At 39.9% G+C, this 18,236-nt stretch overlaps 1 protein-coding gene and 1 pseudogene across 3 annotated transcripts in view; one reads left to right on the top strand and one right to left on the bottom strand.

Moving 5' to 3' along the window:
* Nucleotides 1–11,007, bottom strand: part of Znf280c (zinc finger protein 280C) — a 71,333-nt gene extending 60,326 nt beyond the window's left edge. For 2 of the 3 annotated variants that reach the window (XM_005401240.2, XM_005401242.2), the window contains exon 1: nucleotides 10,851–11,007. The gene's annotated coding sequence lies outside the window, so the exon portion shown is untranslated. Of the gene's footprint in view, nucleotides 1–10,145; nucleotides 10,253–10,850 lie in introns of all 3 variants that reach the window. The other variant, XM_005401241.2, reaches the window with a different exon arrangement.
* Nucleotides 11,008–16,569: 5,562 nt separating this feature from the next.
* LOC102025570 lies at nucleotides 16,570–17,138 on the top strand (annotated as a pseudogene).
* The last annotated feature ends 1,098 nt before the right edge of the window (nucleotides 17,139–18,236 follow it).

The raw sequence follows: 18,236 nt of genomic DNA, 5'->3' as shown, positions 1-18,236 counted from the left end.
AGCTTTTGTTAAGTTAAATGTATACACCTCTAATCTTTTTCCCTAAAGAAAGCTTGCAATTTGAATTTGGTATGTATAATATACACAGATAATTCACTTTCATAACTGATTCATAACTGAATGCAAATTTAATATGTAAAATACTGAATGTTTTAACATTTTCTATTTGAGAAAATTTAATAAATTATTAAACGACATAAATTTTAAGCCAGGCATAGTGGTGCAGGCCTGTAACTCAGCAACTCAGGAGGCTAAGGCAGGAGGATCTCAAGTTTGACTCTTGCCTGAGCAACTTAGTGAGATACTATTTCAAAATTTGAAAAGTAATACAAAGGGCTGGGGATGTAGCTCAGCTTGAGATCCTGCGTTCAATACCTAGTACTCTCCCCCCACACAAAGCTTTTATATTAAATGTTATCAAAAAACATTTGAATTGCTTTATTTAGAATAAGAATTTGATTCTAAACTGCACTCTGAATTCTCACACATGTCCTATATATTCTACATATAAAATAAATACTAATCTTACACTATTTCAGTTGCAAAACAAAAAGGTAAAAATTAGGGATCAAAATTTAAAGTAAGTAGGATATACAGAGCTAATTCGGTCTTCACATTTATCTTTATCCTCAAACTGACAGTAAATTTTTCCATATGTACTTATACTTTCCTTATGTACTTATACTACTTACACTGATTAGTCCACAGGAAAAATACTATTTTTAACTCCAGAAAGTTACTGGTTACAAATGTTTGAACTTGTATATCAATACTCTCCAGTGAATTTTGTCCTTCAGCACTCTCTAGTTCTTTTTCTTTTTTTCTGAGACAGACCCTGAGACAGGGCCTAGTGAGTTCAGGCTGAACTTGAATTCTCCTGCTTCAGCCTCCTGACTGCTGGATTACATGGGCACCCCACCATGCCTGGCCAAATTTCTCTCCCTCTTTTTTCTTTTTTTTTGGTCTTTTTGAGACAGGGTATTGCTATGCAGTTCAGGTTGGCCTTGAGCTCACTTTGGCCTTGAGCTCACTTTGGCCTTGAGCTCACTTTGGTCTCGAACTCACAACAATATTCCTGAGTGCTGAGATTACAGGCATGCACCACCATGCCCAGCCCAAATTTCTCTAGTTCTAAGATCTATTTACAAATATCTTCAACTCAACTGCTTTAATAGTGCTTTGTCCCTAAACAAGAAGTAAGGTAATGCATATATCAAGTAGATAAATATGATAATTCCTGCTTAACATTAAGTACCTACGGCTATCAAGACTATAAAATAGGGGCTAGGGATTTAGCTCAGCAGCAAAAAGCGCCTGCCTGGCAAGCACAAGGTCGTGAGTTCGGTTCCCGGTACCAGAGAAAAGCCAAAAAAAAAAAAGAATATAAAATAAACTAGGTGTGATGGCACATGTGTGTAATTCTAGCACTCTGGGAAGCTGAGGTAGGACTTCAAGTTTGGGCCTAACCTGTGCAAATTAGAGACTTGTCAAAACCCTGTCTCAAAATATAAAGGGCTGGGGAAGTGGCCCAGTGTGAAGGGCCTGGGTTCAATCCCCAGTACTGCCCTAACATACAAAAAAACATGTTTATGAGACACAACTGTAGAGTCGTCTCTCACTATATCATGGTTCACTTACTGCAGCTTCACTGTATTGTGGGTTTTAAAAAATATATATACACCTAATTCTGTATCGTGAAGTTTTCAGAATATTACAGAATTCTGAGGTATATAGGTATTTATATAATATTTATGATTTTAATTATTTTTGCCTAAAAATTTAAAATATAAAAAATATTTAAAATGTTAATTCAAACATTAAAAGAATATGAAATTGAAATAAAATACAGTATTTCATCAGCAGATGAATACCACACTGTACACAATGGAAATGCAGTATGCCACTACCACTTGCACACGTTTGCCAATGTGAGACTGTACATGGTACACTACTGGCTGATGGAATGGAAGGTGACCAACTACAGCACTGTGTTCTGTATCCTGGGCACTAATTGGCTCAGTGACCACTGCACTGGTCTGTTTGTTCTCCTGCAATGTGCCCATACATTCAGCATCTCTCCTTGTCCACTTCACATCGAGTACCCATATAGAATTTTACACACTGTTAAAATTACCTAGGTTTAAGAGTATAGAAAGTGTTTAAGAGTATATGAAGTGTTTATAAGAGTGCAGGAAAGGTTTATAGGAGTGTGGGAAGAGTTTATAAAGTCTTAAAATATATAAATAATAAAATAAATATAACACTGCTACTTCATGATTTTTCACCTATTGTGGGGGGTCACTGGCACATAACTCCCACGATAGGTGAGGGATCACTGTACGGTCCATGAGATCAATGTAACACTTTTATATCACATAAGATATTGTATAAAGTATCTATTGGCCAAACACCCTAAAGTGAGTTCTAAATGTGTAAATAGTCTGTAAACAAGTCCTATCTAATACCGATCATTACAGATATGTCTTCAGGTCCACAGCAGCAATCAAGGAGCTTCAATTCGTATATTCATAAACATATGAACCAAAACTTCAGTGTAAAGCTGTGTTATCCAACTAGCCATATGTGGTTACTGAAATTTAAAATAATTAAAATTTAAAATTTAGTTCTTCAGTCACTCTACCCACATTTCAAGTGCTCAAAAGCCACAAGTCACTAGTGGCTACTACAATGGATAGTGTTGCTACAACACTAGCCTCAAGGATCATGACCCTATATAGTTTTAGTTTAATAATATAAATCTTCACGGATCTCCTTGGGAGGACTAGAGCCCTCTAAAACTATTACCATGAAACCCCCTCAAGTTAGCAATTCAGAGATTTGGTGGCAAGAAATGGTATAGGGGATTAAACTGGCTATCAGACAAAAATGGAATATCTAGCAAAGATACTCAGTAGGGATACTAAAGCTCTGATAATAGCAACTCCAGATGGTCTCCTGGCTTTGCAGCTAAGAGTTACTGTGAAAATGAAGGAGGAAAGAACTTTCCACTTCAGCTACTGATTCAGGAAAAGATAATATGTCCATGTTAATGCAGTTTTTATGCAGAAATATGAATTCCAAATGACACATGGCTTGAATACAACACAGTAACTTTTCACGTCCGTGTGAAAACCATTTTTTTTTTTGGTGGTGGTGTGGATTGAACCTAGGGCCTTGCACCTACTAGGTAAGTGATCTACCTGGCTAAGCTATATTCCCAGCCTTTTCTGCTGTGATTTCTTTTGAGACAGGGTCTTGCTATGTAGTTCAGGCTAACCTTGAACTTATGGTGAACCTCCTGCCTCAGCCTCCCAAGTTTTGGGATTACAGGCATGTGCCACCACACATGGCTTGCTTCAACTTTTATACATGCAAAATTTAATCATCTTTTAAAAGTTTATTCTACAAAAAGCTTCTTAAGCCGGGCATGGTGGCACAAGCCTGTAATGCCAGCACTCAGGAGGCTGAGGCAGGAGGATTGTTGCGAGTTCGAGACCAGCCTGGGTTACAAAGTGAGCTCAAGGCCAGCCTGAAATACATAGTGAGACCCTGTCTCAAAAAGACAAAAAAAAGCTTCTTAAAATTATGAATTAACTTAAAATACTTTTTTAATTTAAGGGCTATCACTTAGTACCAACCAGGATGGCTAAAATTGAAAGGCAGAGAATAGTGTTAACTAGCATATAATGAAACTAGACCCCTCATACACTGCTAGTGGGAAGGTAAAATGGTACAGCCACTATGGACAACACTTTAGCTCCTTACAGAGTTAAACATTAGAGTTATCATCTGACCCAGCAATTTCATTCCTAGAGAGACATTAGAAACATACATAAATAAAAGTCTGTACACAAATGTTTATATCAGTATTAATGACCACCAAAAAGGGAAAAACATTCAAACAACTATCAATTGATAAATGGGTAACAAAATGTGATATACCCATATATTATTTAGCAATAAAAGGAAAAGAAACACTGATACATGTTATACATATGGACCTTGAGGATATTATACAAATTGAAGAAGGCAAACAGATCACATACTATATGATTTCACTTATATAAAATGTGCACAAATAGCAAATCCATAGACAGAAAGTAGTGGTTGAGAAGGGCTGGGTTGGGGGACATGGGCAGTGGTTGCCATTGGGCACAAAGCTTCTTTCTAGGGTGATGAAAATGTTCAAAAATTGGTTGTGGTGATGGTCATACAACTCTGAATATACTAAAACAACTGAACTGTACACTTTAAATGGAAATATTGAGCTTTGTGCCATGTGGCACATGTCTATGACCTTAGCTACTTGGGAGGCTGAATGAGGACCCAGCCCTGGCAACTTGGCAAGACCCTGTCTTAAAATATAAACAAGTAAATGAACAAATAAGGGATTGTGAGCTAGCTCAGTGTTAGAGCACTTGCGTAGCGCAGGAGAGCCCTTAGGTTGAATCTCTAGTGCTGCAAAATAAAAAATAAAAATAAAGCTAGTAAGAAAATAAGCTGGTAGTATATAAGCCTGTTAGTGATGCAGTCACCCTGTGAAGAAAGAGCACCGATGAAAAGCCAACAAACAGAAGAGCAATACTCTAAGATTCTGGGGCAGAAAAAGAGAAGAGATAGTTCAGGAAGATGAAGTCCTAATGACACCATTTAAACACCTGAAGCTAATCATACTTGAGGCAAACTATACACTAAAATGTTCAGAGAAGAAATAATGGTTCATTTTTGGTTTAATCTACTCCAAGCTAGGCTTCCAGCACTTTATTAAAAAACAGTCACCATTGGATTATCCCAACATTTTTCAAACCATGGTTAACAGACCTCTGGGAAAATAGAGATAATCTAGATGGTACAAGACAGCTCATAATGATATTCCAGTATTTTTTTTTCTTCGTCTTTTTGAGACAGGGTTTCACCATGCAGTCCAGGCTGGCCTCGAACTCACAGTGATTCTCCTGTCCTAGTCTCCCAAGTGCTGGGATTACAGGTGTGCACCACCAAGCCTGGTTTGTTTTGCTATCTTTTAAAAAATCTAACATAAGCATACTCTGGGATTAGCATTTCACAAATAAGGCTGACCACATAATTTCAATAAAAGGTAAGAATTGCAGGTGTGAAAATCTCTAGAAGTTGGTAGTGATTTTGTTTTAGCAAAATCCATTATTCATTCGACACATTAAAGTTGGCTCAAATGCCACTGGTTTTGTAGTTTCACTTGTTTATTATTTTATGGTTGTGTTAAGCACACTGAGAATATTTTAAACATTTTAAGTATGGGTATGTCTAGGAAAATGTTAAAGAGGAATTAACTGGCACAGTACACAAATCCAAGACACAATGGTTTATAACAATAGCAAACCTATGGCACCTGTGCTTATTTGTTTTTAAGACAAAAGATGTTAATGTATGAATTGTTTTCTCTAAACTAAAACTTCACAATTCAGGTTTAATTGCAGTGTTGGCACTTTGTGCTAAGTAAGTGGGCTTGGGCTTGCAGTTTACGCATTTGTCTCTAAAAGGTTGCCATCACTGGTTTTTATCTTGGTTCCTTCAGGCAGTTTCACTGCTAACTAAGAAATTTAAACTCCCCACCAGGTTTTGGGGAACAAATCACATTTAATTCAGGAAGAAAATATATGACCACCATCTTTTTTTTTGTTTTTGTTTTTGTTTTTTTTTGTCTTTTTGAGACAGGGTCTCACTACGCAGTTTCAGGCTGGCCTTGAGTTCACTTTGTAGCCCAGGCTGGTCTCGAACTCACAACGATCCTCCTGCCTCAGCCTCCCAAGTGCTGGAATTACAAGCGTGCACCACCACGTCCAGCACCATCTTTGTTTGTTCAAAAGCGTTTGCATTGTGCAAATTATTTTTGAAAGCCTAAATAAATGACGTACAGTTGCATTTTGAGAAGATATTTCTTTAATGACTTTACTATTTTCTTAATTTAGGTTTTCAGTTTTTATCTGTTTTTATACTACACCTATATGAAGAAAATGGGTAATTTACCACAGGATTCAAAATTCATTAGCATAATACATGGTGAAGTTTCCTATATTTTAAAACATTTTGTATTCATTTTTGGCATGTTGCACTATAATAAAAATATACTTTCTGCAAAACAGTTTTATCTTATATTCTGGCTAAAAACTGTCTCTAGAAATACACTTTTTTCCTTTTGGTGGTACTGGGGGGTCTAACCCAGTGGTGGTCTACCACTAAACTACATATCTGGCACGTTTTATTTTTTTATTTTGACACAGGGATTCGCTCTATTATCCAGACTGGTCTTGAACTCTGGGTTCAGCCTATGGAGTCACTGAGATTGTAAGTATGTCCTGCTACTGCACTCAACAAAAATATACTTTTATCACTGCATATTCATATGTAAGATATATAGCTTGGGGGAAAGACTAATTGCATAATTGTGGACTTCCAAAGCTAGTCTATATAGTAAACATCTTATATAATCTTTGCATGAGCCAGGTGTGTTGGCGCATGCCTGCAATCCCAGCATGTGGGAGGCTGAGGCAGGAGGATCATTCCGAGTTTGAGGCCAACCTGGGCTACAAAGTCAGCTCAAGGCCAGCCTGAACTGCACAGCAAGATCTTGTCTCAAAAAAACCTGCAAATATAATCTTTGTATGAGATTCTATGATCCTTAATTGCTAAAGTAACCCAAAGAAATACATACTTATTATTAACACATACTTTATAGGGGTAAAAATTATCTACCAGAAAAAATGTCAAGTGTCATGGTGGAAACACTGAAAATACAGGCAGAAAATATGGAAATTTTGGGTTTACCTCTTCTGGCTGCCAAACCTATAGAAGAAGCTTAATCAACCTCTTGGAGTCTTAGTTTATCTGTAAAGTGAAAACAGTAATATCTTGCTTGTGGCACTATTGAAAAGTGCCAGAAATTCTTCTACAGTATGTTTGAGTATTTTGCTTAACTTCTTTACCTGAAATCATACCACAAGCCATGAGTACAAGTAGTAAAAAGAAAATAAAATTCTAAAATAAAAGTGTATTAGACATTAAATACATACTTTTAATGAAAATAATTCTTCTAAAACAAAAACCTACTAAGTGTGGCACTGGTTTATATTTTTGCATTAAATGTTTTTAGTATCTGTCTTTTTTAAGTACTGCTAATCGAACTCAGCACCTTGTGCTTGCCAGGCACACATCGTGCTGCTGAGCTATATAACACTGGCTCCTTTAGTATGTCTTATTAAGAGACAACTAGATTCTCTAAGGTTCTAAAATGAATTTTTATTTTTCTAAGTATGAAGTATACTGTATATAAACTCTTATAAATAGAGTTTCCACTATTCCTTTATTCTTAGTAAATAATTTAAAAAAAAAAAACTTCAAAAGGTAAGAAATAAAACGGGGCTATTCAACCCAGTTGGTACCTAGTGATGACTGTTTTTCCTGATTTACAGCAGATAAACAGAAATATGTGTTCAAAGAAAATCACTGTGCAGAGAATGAATTTCAAAAGTCTAGGTAAGGGGCTGGGGATTTAGCTCAGTGGCAAAAGCGCCTGCCTGGCAAGCGCAAGGTCGTGAGTTCAGTTCCCGGTACCGGAGAAAAAACAAACAAACAAAAAAAAAGTCTAGGTATACATTTTCCCTTAAATTACTGAGCAAATCAAATTTTCTTGAATTATTATTTACCCTGAGGTTTTGGATCAGGTGTTACCCTTAGAATATGTAAGTCTATCCCTCAGATAAGCCACAACCTCTGAAGGGTTAAAATAACCTGACTGAAAATCAAGTATTTCTAAAAGTCCTCCTCTGAATATTTTCAGTTCTATATCTAATTAGTGAATATGTGTGATAAATATTTCTGGTCTTTGGGAAGTGATTTTTAAATAACAAAATATTTTCTGTATAAATTTCCAATATTCTACCATTTTTAGAAACTATAAACCAGGCATGATGGGAAAAGCCTATAATCCCAGCACTCTGGGAGGCTGAGACAGGAGTATCAAGTTTGAGCCCAGCCTGGAGAATTTAGAAATTGCCTCAAAATATACAAAAAAGGGCTAAGGCCAGGCATGGTGGTATACACTTGCAATCCCAGCACTTGGGAGGCTGAGACAGAAGGATCACCATGAGCTCAAGGCCAAATTGTGCTACATAGTGAGTTCAAGGCCAGACTGAGCTACACAGTGAAACCACGTCTCAATAAACAAATAAAGGTTTTGGATTTGATCTCCAGAATCACACACACAAAAAAAAACGGATGTAGCTCAGAGGGAAGGACCTGGATTCAATGGAGAGACAGAGAGATTGCATAGATTTTTTTTTTCCCAAATTGTAAATTTGTTAGATTATTTTCTTTCTTTTTTTTTTTTGAGACAGGCTCTTGCTGTTTAGTTCAGGCTGGCCCTGAACTCAGTATGTAGCCCAGGCTGGCCTCCAACTTGAGGCAATCCACTTGCCTCAGCTTCCCTAGTGTTGGGATTACAGGCGTGTGCATCACGCCCAGCTATATATATATATAAATAAATTTTTTTGGTGGGGTACCAGGAATTGAACTTACGAACTCAAGACCTCATACATGCCAGGTAGGTGCTGTGCTGCTGAACTATGTCCCCGGCTCCTAGATTATTTTCTATTCACCAAAATTCCTATTGCATTTAGGACTTCTCCTGCCTAATTAGAATAACAGCAAAAAAAAATTTTTTTTTTTTTTTGGTTTTTCTCCGGTACCGGGAATCGAACTCACGACCTTGTGCTTGCGAGGCAGGTGCTTTGCCACTGAGCTAAATCCCCAGCCCCACAAAAAAATTTTTAGTGGGCTGGAGTGTCGCTCAGTGACAGAGCACTGCCTAGCATGTGCCTGGCCCTGTTCCATCCTCAGCACTGGGAAAAAAACAAAAAATGGTGTTTCTGTTCTAAATGTCCTCCTGAAAAAGGGGAACAAGTGGGAGAGAACGATATATATCTATACAGTATACCTCCCCCCTCCCTTTGCTCTCCTCCTCCCTATTGAAAAAGACAATGGTGATTAGTAAAATGCTAGACTCAAAAAAACAGACTAGACTAGAAAATAGAACTGCAAAAAGTAAGTTGGAAAGGAAAATTGAGATTTGATCTTCAACATCAGAATTTTTCAACAGGTTTTCAACTTTTCGACGTGCTCAGAAATATTTAAATACTAAAAAGTTGAAAAAATATTTCAAAAAGAAAGGAGAATCTCTTCAAAAAATTTAGGTCAGACTCCTTGCTTACTGACCTCCACCACAACAGTTTCATAAAAAGTAGGGCATAAACTGGGTACTGTGATGCCTAGCTGTAATCCCAACACTTTGGAAGCTGAGGTAGGAGGACCACAAGTCTAAGCCCAGCCTGGGTAACTGAGCAAGACTCTGTCTCAAAGGAGGGGAAGGAGTGTAGGGTTCTATCACTACAAAGAAAACAAACAAACAAAACAAACAAACAAAAAAAAAAACCCAGAAAACCAATACAAAAAAAAAAAACCCAAAAAACCCAACCCAACCACTTGAGTCAGTAGTCCTCTCTGTGAAGCTGTTTCCTCACTTTCAAAACAGTTCTATCACCATCCTACTGGCCACCTCACAGGGGGAACGTCAACGTAATGAACAAATGCAAGGCAAAATTATACTGGAATTTGTACTGATATTAAAGCACCAAAAGTACACAGATCCAACCTAATTTTATAGGTAAGCCAGTGTCTTCATAGGCTTAGTGAAGTTTTTGCTTAAGGAGACAGTTTGAGTTTGCATTGTAACCCCTAAAGGACGCCTCACAAATGCTAATGGGACTCTCATAGTTTAAAACTCAACTCGAAGGCTTGAAATTTAGGTTTAATGGCACCAAAAGACACTAAAACTCGTTGTCCTAAACAGAAAACAATACAGCGATAAATTTATTTTCACAGATTTAAAAACAAAATTCTTTCAAACAAAGAGAATCCCTTCGATGAAGGTCTCCCGTGCCTGTAGAAACTGGCTCACTTGACACTGTTCTTACATTTGTACTTTAAAAAAAAGCATTAAAACTTGAGGTAAGCGGAGAGTTGTCCTTCCATCTTTAGAGCAAGTTTCCTGACGAAAACCTTGAAGGAGGTCATTTTTCCCCATCCCCTTAAGAAAAACCGGCACAGCTCACGGTTAGAAAATCGCGCATCTATTCCACGTTTCTCCTCAGGGCTCCCATACTAGGCGAGACAATAACGGGACGGAGCACGATTTCTCTGACACAGAAGCGCAGTCCCGCTGGCAAGAGAAAAAGAGTGTGAACACGGAATTACTGGGAACCCGGGTGGGGGGAGGGGGAGCGTGGGCAGAAAGCGCCGAGGGGCCGCGGGAGCCCGCGCGCCTCAAAGTTCCCAGCCCTCACCCTCACGCCCCGGGGGTGGGCGGGTCTCCGTCGAACACCGGCACCGAACGCACGAAAGGCCGAAGCGAGTCTGCTTTCGATGGAAAAGCCCCAACTAACCTGGGGACAGAGTCACAGGCCTCGGGAGACAAGGACGACGAGGAGGCGGGGACGGAGGCGTCGGCTGTGAGGGTGGCGGCGGGGGTAACGGTAGCGGCGGCGCGCGGCCCAGGCCCTGGACGTAGCTGCCCCGGCGGCCGAACTTCGCCGCCAAGGAGCTACCTTTCCGAGCCCCCTCCCCCTCCACAGCCGACGCAAGATGGTGGTCCACCCGCTGCCTCGCCGCCGAGCCCATTCCCCTCCCCCGCCCCTCACAGGATCCCGGCGACCGGCGCAGGCATCAAGACCCTCTGAGGGCGGCCACGGTCGCCCTCACGGCCGGGCGAGAGCCGCTGCCTGTATCCTCGCGGCACGCGCGGGGCGGGGGCCGCTTACCGAGAGCTGAGCAGTTCGGCCTCACGGGCTCCGAGGAGAAGGAGAAAGAAAAGGGAGGAGCGCGAAAATACTAGGTGACCGCCGAAGTACGGCGGCCACGGAGACTTCCAGCGCGCAATGAGCGCTTCTCTCAGCGAAGAGTATTTAGCCACGCGCGCTGCCTCATGGGTAGACGCAGGCTCCGCCCCTGCACATCCGGGTAACTCTTCTAACGAACTCCCGGTAGCAGTTGCAAACATGTGCGCCGCCTTACACTCGCTCGAAGGCAACAGCGCCGGGCTCGGGCCGCGCGCCAAGACTGTGGGGCCAGGGGGAGGGACAAACTGGGATTCCAATCCCACCGGGGAACCTGTCTGTCTTTCATATTGCATCCGACCACATGGAAACGTGAATATAGAATCCTATGTGTAAGGTCTAAAGGCACCAGGCTTTTTTTTTAAATCTTGTTTGATAAACCTCTCGCTTTTTATTAGATGTATATGGAATATGAGTCAAGTTATTTAAGTAATTGGTTAATTTCATCAAGTTTTTTTTTTTCGGACCAGAGATCGAACTCACGACCTTGCACTTGCCGGGTGAGTGCTGTGCCGCTGAGCTAAATCCCCAGCCCCTCATCAGGTTTGTTTTAAATTTATGGTTTTGCTTGCAGTTATTATTCCTTATTTTGTCATTCGAATGCCAGTTACAACACATGTAAAAAAAAAAAAACCACATTAACGGGACCATGTTTGGTTGAATGCAATATAAAGTACACAAGTTTGTTTGTAATGATACAAAACGGAGTGAAAACAGTGGAAGGGTACGTAACGTCACTGAATAATTCCTTCACAGATTGAGGGCATTTTCAAGAGTCTAGCTATCTCGATACAAGGCATTGCTACTCACAACCCCCTTCAACTAATGAAAAGGAGGTCTTTTTTTTTTTTTGGTCGCCCCCGCCCCCCCCCCACCGCCCCGTACCGAGAGTAAGAACTCAGAACCTTGCTTTTGCCAGGCAGGCGCTTTGCCGCTGAACTAAATCCCCAGTCCCGAAAAGGGGGTCTTTACACCAAGCTACATCCCCGGCCCTTATTTGTTGTTCATTCATTCATTCATTCATTCATTCATTCATTTATGACAGAGCCTGGATAAATTGCTAAATATCCTAGTCTAGGCAACAACACCCATTCTCCTGCCTCAGCCTCACACAGTGGCGGGATTACAGGTGTACACCATTACGCCGGGTACATTTTCAAGTTTTTTGTTTGTTTGGGTCTCACTATGTAGTACATGCTGATTTTGAACTCGCTATGTAGCCCAGGCTAGCCTAGAACTCATGGAGATCCACCTGCCTCAGCCTCCCAAGTACTGGAATTATAGGCATGGACCACATCATCTGACTCATTTCCAAATTTAAAATCCAGAAAAACATTTTTCCTTGTAAATCATATATGAAAGGGTGAATCCACAAAATTTAACAACACAAATGATATTTTATTTTTATTTATTATTTTTGTCTTTTTGAAACAGGGTTGCACTATGCAGTTCAGGCTTGCCTTGAACTCGCTTTGTAGCCCAGGCTGGCCTCAAATCCATGGTGATCATCCTGCCTTAGCCTCCCAAGTGGTGAGATTACAGGCGTGCACCACCATGCCCAGCTACAAGTGATATTTTAAAAAGAGAATAAGTCCACAAAACTTCACGTAAAGCCCGGGCATGGTGGCGCATGCCTGTAATCCTGGCAGTTGGGAGGCTGCGGCAGGAGGATCGTAGCGAGTTCGAGACCAGCCTCAGCTACAAAGTGAGCTCAAGACCAGCCTGAACTGCATAGTGAGACCCTGCCTCAAAAAGACAAAAACAAACAAACAAAAAAACAAAACAAACTTCACGTAAAGCCAGATAGGAAACTACTAAGTGTTGTAATCGCTTGCGTGAGCCTTCCATGTGATTTTTCTCCTCTCCAAATGCAAAATAACAGTAAGGGCGGGGGATATAGCTCAGCACCACAGCACCTGCCTGGCAAGGGCGAAGTCCTGAGTTCGATTCCCGGTACCAAAAAAAAAAAATAGCAAATTGGTGACCAGCACAATATTTATACAAGTACACAGGGACAGTCATCACTCAAAAATGTGGTATAAAAGTCAAAAGCAGTTCCCTGGCAGCCACTGTACTGTCTACAGTCCCTATACTTGCTCAACAGCACCACCCATTTCCCCATTTTTCTGCTGCAAACACGGAAAACGGTACAACCTTATACAAGAGGGGACCAAATCCAATATTTAAACAAATAAAATGTAAAGAAAAAATTGAAAAATATAAAGGAGTCCTCAAATTTTAACATACAGGACAATACTGAGCCTGGTGTGGTGGCACACATCTGTAACCCCAACACTCTGGGAGGCTGAGGCAGGAGGATTTAAAATTCAAGTCTACCTGGGCCATTCAGCAATTTAGCAAGACTCTGTTTCATAATCAAAAATAAAAGGCTGGGGATGTAGCACAGTGGTAAAAAGGAAAAGAAAAAGGAAACAGAAAAAACCACTTGCCAAAATGCTGTTTTTCACAAACGTTTTCTCAACATTTTGTTTCTGTAAAGAATGTTTCCTCTTCTAGTTTTCTCATGAGGTCTATACCATCAGGGGATCAGTTCTCACGAGCCACTCAGACTTCATAGTGTGGCTTGTTCTATGACAGATACACAAGTCCAGTCAGTGAACTCTACTAATGCTTCCTATTTGAACTAGATTCTTATTTCACATCTATGAGGCCATCTGCTTCGAGCCCTAACAATAAGCTGCACTGAAAAAGACAGATAAAAATCAAAATAACATGGAAAGGTGATCATCTCAAAATTAGACAGGCTGATAAGAAAGCAGACTTGCCGTTTCCTTTGCGCGATTTAAATTCCGTGAGAATTTAAACTAACAAATCAGCAGACACGTGTTTCTGTCTCTGGCTCATAAAAATGGCAGCTATCTGATCCTCTGGCCATTTCTTTCAGTGATATTTGGCAACTCTGCAACCTGCTGGCCATTTCCTTCAGCATCGGCAGAAATTTCAAACTAACTAATGTCCAGCCACACCCGCGAGACTTTATAAAGGCTCAAAACTTCCACCGCCTGTCTCTAGCCAGCTCAAACCTGTTTGCGTGCCGCTCATCCTAAAATTTCTCGCAAATGCTCTTGGTGAGTAATAGGGTTATAAGCCTACATATCTGACCTAAAATTAAGAAGGCAGAGGGTTAATTTGTCTCAGCAAAATGATCAGAAAACACTTATAACACTAAAATGCCAGGTTTTTTTTTTTTTTTTTTTTTTTTTTTGGTACCGGGAATTGAACTCAGGACTTTGCACTTGCCAGGCAGGCGCTTATGCCGCTGAGCTTTCTCCCCGGCCCTAAAATACCAATCTAATTTTTAGTATATGTGCTGCTGAAGGGAACACTCCAATCAAATTTTCGTTTGAAAAATATAACTGTGAGAAAGAGCAGAAAATTCTGGGTAACAAATTTTCTGTCAAACAAAATAAAACAAACAAACAAAAAGGAAGGAAAGAAGGAAGGAAGGAGAAAGAAAGAATCTGCAGTCTACATAAGAAGCCAAATCATAATGAAAAGGCTGTCTAGTGACAGTGGAATTAGCACACGGGAAATTGGATGTTTGGACTATTCCATTTTTTGTTTGTTTGTTTTTTGGTACCGGAGATTGAACTCAGGACCTTGTGCTTGCCAGGCAGGCGCTTGTGCTGCTGAGCTATATCCTCAGCCCTCCATTTTTCTTTCTTTCTTTTTTTTTTTTGAGAAGGGATTTTGCTTTATAGTTCAGGCTAGCCTTGAATTATGTATCTCATGCTGTTCTCAAACTCAGCAATCCTCCTGCCTCAGTGTCCCAAATTCTGGGGTTACAGGCAAGTGCCACCACATCTGGCTCATGACTATTCCTAAAACTCTTCCCTATGCATCTAGAAAACCACTCTTGGTTCTCTTAACTGGCCATGTATGCTCATGTTTTACACGATTCTGTAAATGTACTTTTTGATGGAGTATCAAACTTTTCCATAGTGACTATACCATTTTCTCATTCCTTCTGGAATTACTATGATTCCAATTTCTCCACCACCTGAAATGCACTTTTCCATTTTTGTTGTTTGGTTATACCCATCCTACAACCTTCTTCTGGATTTTTTTTTTTTTAAGACAGGGTTTCACTATGCAGCCCAGGCTGATTTTGAACTCATAGTGATCCTCCTGCTTCAGCCTCCCAAGCACTGGGATTACACACATGAAACACCACGCCCAGCCCTCTCCTTGTGGTTTTGATTTCCATTTTCTAATGACTAATGTTGTTGACCATATTTTCATGTGCTTATTGGCCACAATTGTACATATTCTTTGGGTTTCTATCCAAATATTTTGGTAATTTTAAAAATAGGCCTTATGTTTTTAAAGAAGTATTTGGTTTATAGAGAAGTTGAGCAAAGACATGGAAATTTCCTGTATACCCTCCAACCTATTACACAGATGTCCCCCTTATCAAAATTCCCTACTAAAGTGGTACATTCATCACATTTGATGAACCTGGACTGACACATTACCCCAAAACCATACTTCACATTAGATTTCACTTTTGATGTACATCTTCTGGAGTTGAATACATTTATAATGACAAATATCCACTATTATAGTATTATACAGGATAGTTTCACTAAAAAATTCCTTTATGCTCCACCTATATATTCCTCTCTCCCCCTTAGCTCTTGACAATCACTAGTCTTTACTGTCTCCATGGTTTTGCCTTTTCTAGAATGTCATGTAGTTGAAATCCTATAGATGTAGCCTCTTCCCACTGGGTTCTTTCAGTTAGTAAAATGTGTCTAAGGCTTATCCATGTCCTTTCATGGCCTAATGGGTTCATTTCCTTTCAGTAGTGAATAATATTCCTATTTTGAGGGGCCGGGGATTTAGCTCAGTGGCAAAGCGCCTGCCTGGCAAGCGCAAGGTCATGAGTTCAGTTCCTAGCACCGGAGAAAAACCAAAAAACAACAACAACAACAACAAAAAATTCCTATTCCACAGATTATTTATTCATTCACCTACTGAAGTACATTTTGGTTGTTTTTAAGATTTAGCAATTAAAGCTTCTATAAACATCCATGTGTACATTTTTGTGTGGATATAGGTTTTTAAACCCCTTTGAGTAAATGCCAAGGAGCATTTATGCTGAATTATATGGCAAGACTATTTTAATTTTCTATGAAACTCCCATGCTGTCTTCAAAAGTGGTTGTACTATATAGTCTATGAATGAGAGCTCATGTTATTCTACAACTTTTGCTCACTTCCTAGTTGAACAATTTATCTTTTTATTGTTGAATTGAAAGAGTTCTTTATATATTTTGGATACTAGGCCCTTCTAGATATATGATTGACAAATATTTTTTTCCTATCCTGGGACTTGCCTTTTCACTAACTCATTAGTTCCTTTTAATGCACAAATGTTTGGTTTTTTTGTTTGTTTGTTTGTTTTCAGTACTGGGAATCAAACTCATGACCTCATGCTTGCCAGGCAGGTGCTGTGCCACTGAGCTAAATCCCCAGCCCCAAATGTTTGGTTTTAATGAAATTCAATTTATCTATTTTTTTTCTGTTACTTGTGTTTTAGGTGCTGTTAGCTGCCTATCACTATGATAAAAAAAAAATCTGAGATGAACAATTTATGAGCTCTTTCCAGCCAGTGTCGAATGATGTGTATTTCTTATAACAACTGGCACAAGTGCCACAAGACCCAAGGCAAAAGAAAGCCTTACTACAAAAAGTGGAAGTATGAGTTGGGACTCCTGCTGCAAACACTAAGATTGGCCCCTGCCACATACATACAGTCTGAAGAGGCAATAAGAAGTACTGTTCCTTGAGGCTAGATGTGGCAAACTTTTCCTGGAGCATTGAGTGTTGTACAGAAACAATGAGGATCACTGATGCTGTCTACAATGCATCCAATAATGAGCTGGTCCACACCAACACCCTGGTGTAGAATTGCATTGTGTTCATTGACATCACACAGTACCAACAGTTCACTGACATCACACAGTACCAACAGTGGTACAAATCCGACTATGCACTGGGCCTGGGCCACAAGAAGGGGCCAGCCTTTCTCCTGAGGAAGAAGAGATTTTAAACAAAAACCATAAAAGAAAGTCAAGACAAGTATGATGAAAGAAAAAAAAAAGGCCAAAATCAGCAGTCTTCTGGAGGAGCAGTTCTGGAGGGCAAGCTTCTCACCTGCATTGCATCCAGAATGGATTATCATGGCTGAGCAGATGGCTATGAGCTAGAAGACAAGGATCTAGGGTTCTATCAGGAACGTGCAGGCCTGAAAAGGCAAATAAGTCCTTCCTCCAGGCTTAGCTCATGTGATAAAGGTGTTTATTGTCATAAAAAAGAACTTATTAGTAAAACGGATTTATTTTGCTCATGGTTTCAGAGGTTTCAGTCCATGGTTGTTTGGTCCTGTTGCCTTTGGAGCTGTAGTGAGGCAGCACATCATGGCAGGAGTGTGTGGCACAGGAAATTCCTCACCTTTTGGTGACCAGGAAGAAAAGGAGGAGAGAGGAAGAGACCAGGGTCTTCAAGGACACATCCCCAATGATCTCATTTCCTTCCACTAGGCACCACATTCTAAAGGTTCTCTCCCCTCCCAGTCGCAGCACATGCTGATGAGTGAGCCTCTAACACATAGTTTTTGGTGGACTCCCCCGCCCCCCATGGCCAAGTTTATCTAAGAAAGTAAAAGTAAAGAGTGGGGAAAAATTGGCTTTTCAGAGTGAGCTTGGGCTGAGTAAAGAGAAAAAGAGAGCATAAAGATAAAAGTACATGCTCTGGGATTTTGCTGTTTTCTGCTGCATGAGCAGTTGCCCTCTGCTATATGCCCCTCTGTATGGACTTAAACCTCCACAAACTGTGAGCTAAATAAACCTTTCATTCCTTAAAAGAAAAAAAAAAGTACATGCTCCATTTGGGAAGCATAGTGTGGACTACTGTGGAAAATTATAAGAGGCTGGTGAACTTTTAAGATCCAAACTATAACGGATGTCATATCTAAGAACCTATTGCCTAATCCAAGGTCACAAACATTTACATATTTTTCTAAGAGTTTCATAGTTTTAGATTTTATATTTAGGCCTTTGATTATTTTAAGTTAATATTTCAATATAGTGTGATATATGGGGCCAATTTCATTCTTTGGTATGTGAATATCCAGTTGTCATATCCCCATTCTCTAAAAAGTGTATTCTTTCTCCATTGAATGGTATTGGCACCTTTGTTGAAACCTATTTAGCGTAAATATGAAGATTTATCTCTGGACTCCCTATTCTATTCCATTGATCTATATGTTTATCCTTATGCCACTACC

Source organism: Chinchilla lanigera, unplaced genomic scaffold (assembly GCF_000276665.1).
Source record: "Chinchilla lanigera isolate Chin_1 unplaced genomic scaffold, ChiLan1.0 scaffold00072, whole genome shotgun sequence".
NCBI lineage: Eukaryota > Metazoa > Chordata > Mammalia > Rodentia > Chinchillidae > Chinchilla > Chinchilla lanigera.
This window is presented reverse-complemented; position numbering and strand designations above follow the sequence as displayed.